General features: G+C 41.4%; 1 pseudogene; it reads right to left on the bottom strand.

Moving 5' to 3' along the window:
* Positions 1–1,146: 1,146 nt before the first annotated feature.
* LOC116905912 lies at positions 1,147–2,330 on the bottom strand (annotated as a pseudogene).
* Between the last annotated feature and the right edge of the window lie 11,006 nt (positions 2,331–13,336).

The following is a 13,336-nucleotide window of genomic DNA, read 5'->3' as shown; positions in this document are numbered from 1 at the left end:
TATTGAATTTTGTATGCAAAAAAACAAGATTTAATGCCTTCCTTTCTGATTTTTAAATCTTAATTTAGTTTCTTTGACCAGGCCCTCCAACACTATGTTGAACAGAAGTGGCCAGGTGTGTGTGTTTGTGTGTGTGTGTGTGTGTGTGTGTGTGTGTGTATCTGTCTGTCTGTCTGTCTCATTCCTGAACTCAGAGGGAAAGTTATGTGCTTGTCACCTTTGTGTATAATGTCGCATACGGCTGTCTTGCATGGACTTTTTGTGGTGACATACACTTCATCTGTCATTTGTATGGTGTGGTGAGACCTTTTGATCATGAAGACACATTGCACTTCGAGAAAGGCATTTGCTTGACCTTTCGGGAGCGAACAACAAATGACTGTAGTGAATGTGCCTGTGCTGTGGAGTCTGCTCTGCCAGTGGTTCCGGAAGGGGAGTTGCTTCTGCTCATCAAGCATCCGTGATATTGGCTTATATAGTTTCTCCTCGTCCTCCTCCTCCTCCTCCTCGTCCTCCCCCTCCTCCTCCTCCTCCCCGTTCTCCTCCTCCCCCTCCTCCTCCTCCCCCTTTTTAATGCCAAAGATTGAACCTAGGATTCTATCCATGCCAATTAAGTGACTGCCATTGAACAACATACCCCCTGAGGAAATATGTGTGTATATATATATATATATATGTGTGTGTGTGTGAATATATATATATATATATATATATATATATATATATTCACCTTTCCTCTTCAACTTCCCGGAAGAGTTGGAGAAGGATCGACAGCTGGGCCTTGAATGCTTTGTGGAATTCAACCACCAAGCATCAGACCCCTCGGCTTTTTTTTTGCCGGGAGGGTTTGGTTTTGTTCCATCACAGGACTCATTCTTCTCGGTTGCCACTGTCTGCAGATCTTCCAGCTTTTCCTGCCTCTCTGCTGGTCGATCTGCCCTTCTGCTCTCCTGGGTTACCTGATTTGCTGGCCCATGATTGCTCACAGTGGCTTGTTGTCTTCCTGTGGTATCAGCTAAAAAATATCCCCTTTTGCTTCTATATTTATTTATTTAAAACTTCACACTGTTTCTCTTTGTCTGCCCCCCCCCCACTGGAAACGTTTTTATTGATGAGCCCCACCTGCTGTGCAAAGTACTCCTGGTATTAAGCACCTTCCTCCTCAGCTGTGCATTCTTTCTTGAGTGGTCCTATGAATGCTCTCTTCCCCTCTGTGGTCTGGAAACAACCATGGCCAACCTTGTAGGTGGTGTCATTGAGCTTCAGGTCAATCTTCTTCAGAGCCCACTGAATGGTCTGGACCAGCAAGTACTTACAGATAGTAACCGTGCTTCTTGGTTCTGACTGCACAGCCTTTGAGCCTGATGAAGTCATTGGTCAGCTCACCATAGTGGACAAAGCCACCCAGTAGGTTGATGCTCTTGTCAGACAGGTCGTAGTCAGTAGGTGCATTGTTCTTGATGAGTTTACCACCCTTGATGAGGTAGCCTTGACCAATCTTGCAAATCTTCTTGTTATCTCTGTTCAGTGGTGGTAGCCTTTCTGCCCAACTTGAGCCACAGAAAAGGTTACACGGGCAGGGTGCCAGGCTCCAACACAGGCAACTTTGGGCAGCCCTCGATGGGTCTTTCAGGGCAGTTTCTTTGTATGTCAACCCTGGTTGCTCCTTTGTAACCATTTCCTTTTGTCTCCTTGATGAAGTCAATGATCTCATCCTATCCAAACACCTGGTTCACAGCCTCTCTCCAGCTCAGTCTAGCTTCTCACAGTGCCCCATCACCTGGATCTCCATCAAGTGTGCCTTCTTCTGGCGAAGAGAAAGCAAACACATCTGAGTGTGGGCAACTCTGCAGATGACTTGGCAATACTTCTTCATGCTTTTGAATTCCATTTCCAGCTGTCGCTTGCCCATGTCAAACTACCATTTCTCTCAGTATTTGGTGGAGGCCTTCTTCTCAGATGTGCCAGTTCTTATAGAAACACTTTTTACTCTTACCACCGATATGCTCAGCAAATACTGTCTTGAAGGTCCAGAGGCCTCTTGGTATTTCTATGTATCCCACAATGCCCATAACCACCATGGGTGGAGTTTCTACAATGGCCACACCCTCCACAACTTCTTTCTTATTCATCTTAGATTCTGGCCTGTCAACTTTCTGGATGATGTGGGTCATGTTAGCCTTGTGGACTAGAAAGTCTGTGAGGTGAACAGGCTTGGAAGAGTCATCCTTAGGGAAGAGCTTCATTTTCCCATGATACCAACAGTTGTGCTTCTGAGGCGAGAAGCCCAGGAATCCATGCCTGGGAGCTGAGAAGTTCCTGTAGGACATCTCACCACCACATACCACAGATAAAGCTAAAGTTCTGGTTTTTATCTTTCCAAAAGATGAGCTCTAAGCCATTTCTGTATGTATGTATGTATGTATGTATGTATGAATGTTTGGCTTTTATCTTCTGTTTACAACTACTCTGTTTTGCTTTGTTTTGATTTCCTTCTTCTTCAAGTCTTTGGCCTTGTATTATTTCATTTTTGCCAAGCCCTTGAGGTGCAACATTGGCTTATCTTTGTAAGAGAATATATATATATATATATATATATATATATATATATATATCACCATATATTTGCTTAAAGCATTTTTGCTATATCCCATTCACTTTGACATGCTGTTTGTATTTCCCTTAGTCTCAGGTTTTAAAGTTTATTTTTAAACATCGGAACATTTTGTTTTTATTGACACCTTTTATACACATCAGAATCTATTAGTATATACTGATTTTTACATAGCGATGGGTTTTATAAAGCTGGATTCACGCAGGTGTATTGCTGTCAGTGCTATGTCAAAAACATAGATGAATGCACTAGTGTCTTTATGTGATGTCAGAATTTATTGAATTAAATAAATTCACAGGATATAACACTTTCCAAAGCAGTTATTTTCCAGGTATTCTCACTTCCCTTGGAAACCTGGCTGATATGAACACAGGTTGTTTTATTTATTAGTTACTAGTATTAACTCTCATAACACATATTGCTTGGTAAATAAATCTATATTAGCAGTTTTACATATGAACAAGGAATTCCGGGAAAGAAGCTGTGTCCACAAAGGCCGATTGGCTGATGAGAAGAACTTTGGGGAAGTTGGAATGTTGCAGGCACATAACCTAATTGCAATTATCTCAGACTATCATTAGTTTCCTAAATTACCAAGCTGTATTCACCTCTAAATATGATCTAACATCCTTAAAACAACAGAAAACAACTCTTTGGAGTGTACTTACTTAACAAGACAAAGGACAAAGGATGCTATCAGATTGTAGGGGGTGGTTCTGATGCCCTGATTGTGAATCTGTATATGAATGCTGAAGGTCCTGTTCCCCAATTGGTTCTTGATCGATCATTAAAGATGCTAGCAGTCAATGAGCTGGGTGGAATAGGAAGGACTTCCAGTCCCATCCCCCAACTCCCATTTCCCCCACTCCTCAGGCAGGCTGGTAGACGCAAGGATGGAGAGAAAGATTCACCAAGCTTCAGAGGGAGAAAAAGCCACCAGTCATGTGAGATCTAGGGTGGAGTGGCCATTGGCCACTCCCCTGACTGGGCCTGGGGTAGAGGTGGGAGGTTAGAAACATAACTAAGCTGAGGGCAGAGTTACAGTGTTGAGCTGGGACTAAAGGTAACTGAACAACTGAAGCTAAGAGTAGATTTAGGGTGCTGAGCTGGGAAAGAAAAGAAGTGTGTGATAGTGGAGGAAAACTTAGAAGAGTCTGGCCATTGAGCTAAAGTATAAAAATAAGTGTGTGTGTGTGTGTGTGTGTGTGTGTGTGTGTGTGTGTGTGTGTGTGCGCGCGTGTGTCTTTCATCTGGGAATCTGAGGGAACCTGGGTGGGGCCAGTAGTTCAGCCCACCTGGAGCTTAAAGTGAGGTAGTAAAAACTACATGCTATATCAGATAGTGTCTGGAGCCTATAGACAAGATTTCTCTGCTTAACTGTAACCTCGGTCTCTGATGTTTTCACCAATACATTTGAAAAGCATCTTGATTTGTGACATTCTTTGTCCTGTTACTATAAAAACGTCATCAAAATACTTCCATGTTGAAACAATGGAATTGGGGATAATACAAGTCTGTGTTCCTGGACCATGGTCACTCATATTTGGTTCCAAAATAAATAAATAATATTGTTTTTGAGGTTACACTTTTGCATAGACACATGTAAGTTACAGAATGCATACAAAGGGTCAAAGAGGCCACAGTTGACTTTCCTGAAGTTTCAAGGGTCAGCTGGCAGACATGCCAATAGAGCCTGCTGATGGGACACCTGTTACAAGGAGGAAAGTGCTGCTGTGAATTAGGCCATTGAGGTCACAGGTTTGAAAATGGAGCTGCAGAAGCAGTGGACAGGGTCACTTCCAGCAAAGGAACAGGGAACGGATGGGTGGATGGTCCTGGTCCAGATCAGGGAGCAGGTAGATAGGAAGACAGCAATTGAGTAGGCCATGTCAAACCAAGCTGAAAGCCCAGGGGAAGTTGGAATTTTCTACCTTTGGGTTCTTGAAACACACTTGTTGGTGAGATGCCAGGTTGGTAGAAGCCATCAGGATTGTAGTGTTGGTTGTCCAGCTCCTCACAGGGGTCATAATGGACTCGTGTTCTTTCTTTGATCTGGTATACTTGTTAAGCTCTTGAGCCTGGTGTCCCATAAGATGATTTTAACACTTGTGTGCCTCTACAGTACCAATTAACCTTGACAAGTTTATCTAGTGGCACCCTTTATACTCCTAAGAGTAGGTCCTTTGGCAGTCTGTGCTGTATGAATAGATGATGTTCAAGTATCCATCCAGAAACACAGGTCTCTTCCATCCTCAGGATGAGTGGAAAAGCCGTTTGTCAAATGGAGTCTCTTGAGTCAAGGTGTAGCTTGAAAAACCACAGTTTTCCTAATGGGGAGAAAGTCCAAGTAGGGCACATGTCACGTACTTTGATCATATTAACCACCTCTAGCCTCTCATTTTTACCCTCCCTCTTCCACTTTTCTTCCTTTTCCCAGACAGTCTTCCTTCTATTTCATGTCATATATGTATTTGTGTGTGTATGTGTGTGATTTTAAATATATTCGTAATCTATGTTTTGCATACTAGAAAATATGCAATATTATTTCTGAGCCAGACTTTTCTACATAACATGATGATCTCCAATTCTATTGGTTGTCCTGTCAATGACATATTCAGTTAGTTTTCTACTGCTGTGGTCAAACACCACAACCAAAATCAACTGGCCCATAATGATGGGGATCATATGGTAACAAGCAGGGTGGCTGAAGCAGGAAGCTATGACATTTCACCCCAACCACACACTGGAAGCAAAGCACACGAAGTATAGACATATACAAAGGCTATAGATACTCAAAGCCCAACTCCAAGGACCAACTTCCTCCAGCAAGGCTTTGTATCTTCCATAATCCTACTCCATTCACCCCCACTGACATCTCCATATCTACAAGCCCAACTCTAGACCTATAGTTCATGAGCCAGCTTTGCCTGGAAAAGTACAGTCAAAGAGCCACATACCAGCTTTACCTAGCCCATCTCTGGTCATGCAACACCTGAACTGACTCAATTTAAAGCAGACAACCAAAGAAAGAAGTCCACATGCCTGGGTCATGTCACCAAAGCCAAAGAGACATGAATGACAAAGACAGCATGTGTCCCATCCAACCCACCAGCCTTAAAGGAAAGCTCTCTAATGAGAGTTACCTTGATGAACCCAGGACACAGAATTTGAAAAAACAACCATGAACACTAAGCTTTATCTAAGAATGCTAAGGATTTAAAAAAAACACCAACAGATCCCTCATTGAACTAGCAGAGGATAAGGATAGATGCAAGGTGACACCCAAAATAAATACAAAAAGAATGACGACAAATCAGAATTTTAAAACCAAGTTCAGTAAGGGGATAGAGTTATTGAAGACAACTCAAGCTGAAATGAAGATGGACCAGAAAACCTCAATAACTCAAATACAGAACTCAGGGAAGCCTTACTAGTAGAATGGATCAAGTAAAGGGGGGACTATTGGAACCTGGAGCCAAAGCGGGGGACCTGTACTACTCAAAGTCTATGAAAACTATTTATAATACATTTTAAAAAACCAAGAACTGTGGACCCCCACAAAAGGATCCATTTTTTCCAAATTACAGGAATAAAAGAGAAGAAAACACCTATGGTCAATGGCATAGACTGGCTCTTGAAACAGGATCATAGAGGAAATTTCCCTCAAATTAAGGAAGGACACAAGATACAGATAAAAGATACAAGAAGCTCATCAAACACCAAACAGACAGAACCAAAACAGAAATCTATCAGGGCATAATATAGTAAAAACACTCAATACACAGAACAAAAGATTCTGAAAGCAGAATCAGAAGGAACACAAGTCATGTATAAAGGAAAAGAGCTCTTAAGAAGCCAGAAGAGTCTGGAGCAATTTGTTTCCATTCATAAAGAGCACAGATGACAACTTGAACTACAATACCCAGCAAAAATATCTGCCATAGTGGACGGAGACAGAAAAACTTTCAATGATGAAAACAAACAAGAATTTATGACCAACAAGCCATCCTAGGGAGAATGCTGGAATTAATATTTGAGACTGAAGAGAGAAGTATAGTTAAATGACTACAGAGAAAACATAGATAAGGTTATAAGTTCTGAAACAAATGATAAATAAGAACCCAGTCAACAAAGAAAATGTTCAACATATATTCTTTGTAATAACTTTAATATCAAGACTTCCCAGACAAAAGGCACAGGATGATTGAATGGATTAAAAAACAAAATCCATCTTTCTGTCATCTACAAGAAGTTAATCTCACCCACAGAGTTAGAAGCCCGCTTAAAGTAAAAAGACAAAAAAGTACCTCAGAAAAATGGGACCAGAAAGCAAGAAGGTGTTCCTATTGATACAGATTTCAAGCTACGACAAATCAGAAGGGACAAAGAAGAAAACTTTGTTCTAGGGGATAATTAAAAAGAAGACATCACAATCTTAAACAATATCCACCAAACTCTTACACATTCAACTTTAATAAAAAGAGTACTGCTGAAATTAAAGGTACAGAATAGCACTAACTCAATAATAGTGGGTGACTCTGATACCCCAATTTTTCCAATAGAACAACATTCTGGACAAAAGTAAACAGAAACATCAGAATTAGATGCCATCATACATCAATAGATGTGGATTTTCCACAAAATCCACGATGGTATGACACAAGTCCTAGAGAGAGTTAGATTAGAGGGAACATAACTCAACATAATAAAGGCTGTATGTGACAAATGCATAGCCAACAACATCTTAAATGGAGAATCACTAAGCCATGCCATTAAAATCAGAAACAGAAAAGATTGTGCACCACCCTATTCCCTGACACACTAGCTGGAACAGTAGGCAAGAGAAGGAAAATAATGGAGAACAAATAGAAAGAGAATTCAAACTGTTCTTAGATGAAGATGTTATATTATACACGAGATCCTCCAAACACCTGGAAACTTCCAGAAATTAACAATTTCAGCAATGTGACAAAAGGCAAAATTATTCTACAAAGATCAGTAGCCAAAGAAATCAACAAAACAATAGAAAGGGAAGGATGGAAGGAAGGAGGAAAGGAGAGAGAGAGAGACCTGAGGAAGTCCACAGGAAGCAAGAAAGCAGAGTATTCTATCACAAACGCCTTACCTCCCTGTGTAGAGGAACAGAGAGTGAGGAGAAAGTGTAGCAACTGGTTTTATACAGAGCTAGGAATGAGACTGGGGGATTAATATTGGAGTAATGAAGGGAGGTAAATAAAGTGGGTAAAGCCTACTTGTTTCCCTGGCTGAAGTGGACTGTGGGTTCCCAGGGAATGCCTGCTGGAGTTGGGGACTGGGATAAAGCAATGAGTGGGAGGGAGGGACACTAGGAGGGGAAGTTCTCTGTGATCCACTGGAGATGGGGACTGGGCAGGGAAGGAGGGAGGGAGAGAGAGACATAGCCATAGACAGAGATACAGAGAGACAGACAGAAACAGACAAAATGCAGAGACAGAGAGACAGAGTGAGAGACCACCAAACTAGCCTTCTTGGCTTTTGCGATGATAAACCCTAGACAGAGTCTCATGCAATTCTTGACGACATAGAAAGTCTGATACTAACCAGAGATGAAAGAAATCTTAAGTCCCAAGTGAAAGCATCCTTGTGGGTGATGCCTACATTTACTTGGTGTTCCTTTGATAATACTCAGCAGTACAGTGGTGCACAAGAGAGAATGATTAGTCAGGAGCTCCAGAGGTTGTCTCTGTGGACTTGCACAGGAGCTAGAAGCTATGATGCTTGCCACAACTCATCCTTCGCTCCTACTGCCCCACTCTTCCTTCCACCACCTTCCTGCTGGTCCCTCTCCTCCCACTGACCAATGAAATAGAATTAAAGACCAAGATACAAATACATCCACACATCTGTGGATACCTGGTATTTGATAAAGAGGTCAGAAACACACGCTGTTTTTTTTTAAAGCATCTCCAACCAATGGTGTTGGACAAGCTGAATGGCTGCATGTAGAAGAATTGAAATAGATCCATATCTACCACCCTGCACAACACACACACACACACACACACACACACACACACAGAGAGAGAGAGAGAGAGAGAGAGAGAGAGAGAGAGAGAGAGAGAGGAGGCTTTCCAAACAGAACACCATCAATGCAGGCACTGAGATAAACAGTTAATAAATAGGATTTCATGAAACCGAGGAGCTTCTGCCCAGCCAAGAACACCATCCATTGGACAAAGTGGCAGCCTACAAATTGGGAAAAGATTTTTACCAATTCTACATCTGAGAGAGAGAGCAAATATCTAAAATATGTAAAGAACTAAAAAGAAAAGAAAAACCTGGACATTAAGAAAACAAAAAACCCAATTAAAAATGGGGTTCCAGTCTAGGCAGAATTCTCAATAGAGGAAACGCAAATGGCTGAGGAACGCTTAAAGAAATGTTCAACATCCTTAGCTGTCAGGGAATACAAGCCAAAATTACTTTGAGATTTCATCTTACCCCTGTCAGAATAGCTAAGATCAATAAAGCAAGTGACAGCTCAAGCTGACAAGGATGTGGAGTAAGAGGAACACTCATCCATTGGTGGTGGGAGTGCAAATCCATACAGCCGCTATGGAAATCAGTGTGGCACTTCCTCAGGGAATCAACCTACCTCGAGATCCAGCTAGATCACCCTCGGGCATGTACCTAGAGAATGCTTCATCCTACCACAGAGACATGTGCTCAGCTATGTTTATTGTTGCTTTCTTCATGCTAGTCAGAAATTGGAAACAACCTAGATGTCTCTCAGTAGCAGGATGAATAAGGAAAATATGGTGTACTTACACAATGGAGTATTACTCAGCTTTTCGGAATATGTCATTATGAAATTTATAGACAAAGGGATGGAACTAGAAAACCCCGAGTGAAGTATCCCAGACCCAGGAAGACAAATGTGGTGTGCATTCTCTTATATGTGACTATTAGCTGTTAAGTCAACGACGAGCAAGCTACAATCCATAGAACCACAGATGTTAGGACCAGAGTAATGGGCTCTCATTAGCAAAGGGAAACAGAATAGCTACTTATGGATGGATGGAGGAGGGTTGGAAGGGAAGGATCAAATGGGAAGGGGGAGGAGAGGAGGAGTTGTAGGAGGGAATACAGAAAGAGACAGCTAAAATTAAGAGCCCTTTGAGGGTTAGTATGCAAACCAGAACTGTAGGGAATCTCTCAATTATATACATGTATAAAAGTGATGGAAATAAAATTCCCACATATCGGTGATTGCCGTCATCCTCGGTGATTCTAGAAGAAAAAGTGAGGGCCTGTTGCTGAGGACACCATGCCCTTCCAGTCACAGGAGTTGGAGGAGTAGATCTGGATCTGACGTGGAAGAGTTCTCGCTGAGGACCAGCCCTTGGCTTTGAAAAACCCATGCATGCTGCTCACGGAGAAAGGCAACCAACGCTCTTATCTATCTGTGAGCCCAATGAGCCGCAGCAATGACTGGTGGGGCGAGATGTTCGGGAAGCCACAATAGTGGCACTTAAATCCTGGACACAAGCATCAGCCTCCTAATGATCTTATGGTCGGTTTGATAAGAGAAATCCATGCCTGGCACTGTAAATTTAGCCAATTACTTGTGGCTATTTCAGCCACGGGCCCTAGAGGAGAACCTAATACTGCCGCTTTGCTAAACAAGCATAATTCCAAACCGCACTCTAGATGCTTATACGTGTACCTGCAGATCAGTGCAGCTCTCGTCCCTTGTCAAAGACGCTTGTTGAGGCAATAGAGTCCACTACAGAAAGCCCCAGATGGTCAAAGTGACATGCAAGACAGCAAGTGATCATGGAGTGCTCACCCCCAATGAATACATTTATAGCACAATCCCCACGCTTAAAGAAAAGGAAAAAATCTCTGAAAAGGTGGTCAAAAAATTGTAAGAGCTAAGGACTTCTACTGTGATGTAGGCTCTTCTTTAAAGAGGATGGAGGGTGGGCTTAAATATAGAAAGGGGAGGGTAGATCTGTGTCTTTGTTTGGGTTTTATTGCAGTGAAGAGACACCATGAGCAAGACAAGTCTTAAAAGGCAAACATTTTTTGGAGCTGGCTTACACTTTCAAAGGTTTAGCCCATTATCATCACAGCAAGCAGCACAGCAGCGCCCAGGCAAACACGGTGCTGGAGGAGCCAAGAGTTTTGCGTCTTGATCTGAAGGCAGCCAGGAGGGGACTATTTTCTGTACTGGATGGAGTCTGAGCATAGGACACTTCAAAGCCCACCCACACAATGACACACTTCCTCCAGCAAGGACCCACTTCCTCCAATAAAGCCACACTCCTGATATTGCCAAGCATTCAGACACATGAATCTATGGGGACAGAACTCTCCAAACCACCATAATCTGGGAGGAGTTGGAAGAGGATCGGATGGTAAATAGGATTAAGACATGAAGATACACTGTATGAATTCTCTAAGAATAAATCTATCATACACATATCTGTCTATCATTTGTTAAATACAATTTATGTATCTATAGCTAGGTATCTTCTTTCTGTCTACAATCTATATCTATCATCTATAATCTATATGCATATCTGTCTATCTTCTGTTTATCTACTTATCATCTACAATTTGTCTATCTACATCTATCTATCCACCCACCTATCTATCTATCTATCTATCTATCTATCTATCTATCTATCTATCTATCTACCATGTATTTATCATCTTTCTGCATATCTTTGTAGCATAATATCCCTAAACAGTGCCACCAACTGGGGACCAAGTGTTCAAGTGTCCTGGAGGGGTGAATTTCTCATAAAAACACCAAATGACGACAATTTCACTCTTTTTATAGTTGGACAAATTCATTTCATATACATGTCTCTACAGTATAGATATATCAGATTTTCATTATTCATTCGTCTGTTGATGAACTTTTAGGTTGACTCCAAGGCTTGGCTATTGTGAATCGTACTGCAATAAACATGGATTGGGAGTTGTCTCTACAGCATTTGGACCTAGACTCCTTTGAGTACATACCAGGAATGGTGTGGCTGGTCTATACGATAGTTACAGTGTTAGTTTTCTGAGGAACCCTTATGTTGATTTTCACAGTGGCTGGACTAACTTGCACTGTCTCCAGTAGGGCGTAGGCTTCTCCTTTCTGCAGATCCTCCCCAGGGTTTGCTGTTGGTCTCCTTAATGGCAGCCACTTTGCCTGAAGCGAGAGGATGCATTTTAATTTGCATTTCCATGGTAGCAAAAGGTGCTTAACAACATTTCCACGTGCTTAATGGTTCTTTGTAATTAATCTTTTGAGAGCTGTCTGTTCATTTCATATATCTATTATTGGATTGTTTGGGTCTGGGGTTTTTAGTGTTTTTTTTTTAAGTTCATTATACATTCTAAGTATTCGTCCTTTGTCAGATGTATAGGTCTCCCCTTCTTTGCTGTCGCTTCACCCAATTAACAGTTTCCTAGCCTGTTTGCCAGTTCATAGTAACATTTCCTGAGCTACTGATTTTTTTTTTCTAGGACATTCTTGCATGTGCCCATATCTTCTTCAAGATATGTTTTCCTTTAACAGTTTCAGAGTTTCTGGTCTTATGTTCAGGTATTTAAACATTTTGAATTAATTTCCGTACAGGTTAGTAGATAGGAAACTAATTTCTCCATTTCCCTCATATCTGTTGAACAGACTTTCTACAGGCGTGTTTTATAGTCTTTGTCAAAACTCAGGTGGCTGTTGCTGGTGACTGTTGCTGGTGGCTGTTGCTGGTGTCTTTGTTTCTGGGTTAACCATTAATGCTGTTAATTGGCACACCAGTTTTGAACTAGTAATATACTCTTTCCTGTTACCTTGTTTCTACAATATAATCAGAAATCAGAATCCCCCTACCCCCCAGCATTGTCTCTTATGCTCAGCTTAGTTTTAGGTCCTTTCTATTTCCACATGAATTTTTCCTCCTCTGTAAAGCATGCCAGTAGAATTTTGATAAGCTTTGCATTGAATTTGCAGACCACTTTTGATAATAGAGCCATTTTGCACTTATCCTGCCAATGCACAAATCTGAGAGGTTTTTTTTTTTCATTTTCTAGTTCCTCATTTTTTTTCATTGTTTTTCAAAGCTTGCATTACAGAGATGCCTTACCTCCTCCACTAGGTTCCTTTCTCTGTTGTCCTGTTCCACTTTCTAAAGTTCTTTCTTTCCGACTAAAACTCCAGTGCCTTTCCCCAGTCACCCACAAATAAGGGTAGCTTCCCTCTAGCCATCTCTGAATTATTCCCTGGAGATTCTCACAGTCAACATGAGAGCATTGTCCTCCATCTTCCCTCGAGTTAATTTTTAAGTTTTCCTTTTTAACAAACTGGTTATTCAAGGAGCATGTTGTTCATTTCCAAATATTTGTCAGGTTTCCAAAATTCCTCTCATTACTGATTTCTACTTTCAAACCATTGTGGTCAGGAAAAATACCTGATGTATTTTTAATCCTCTTAAATGTGTTAAGGCTTACTTTGTGGCTGAACTTGTGATCTGTCCTAGAGATCATTCCGCATGTGCTTGTGAAGAATGTGTGTTTGGCCACTTCTGGATGGAATGTTCTGTATTGTGTCTGTTACATCTATTTCGACTAAAGTACTTCTCAATTCCAGTGTTTTCTGACCCTTTCTAGAATATCTGTTCCTTGCTAAAAGTAGTTTGTTATAACGACTTTTATGAGTTGGTATTCTGGTGAGTGAAAACATAT

This window comes from Rattus rattus, chromosome 7 (assembly GCF_011064425.1).
Source record: "Rattus rattus isolate New Zealand chromosome 7, Rrattus_CSIRO_v1, whole genome shotgun sequence".
Lineage (NCBI taxonomy): Eukaryota > Metazoa > Chordata > Mammalia > Rodentia > Muridae > Rattus > Rattus rattus.
This window is presented reverse-complemented; position numbering and strand designations above follow the sequence as displayed.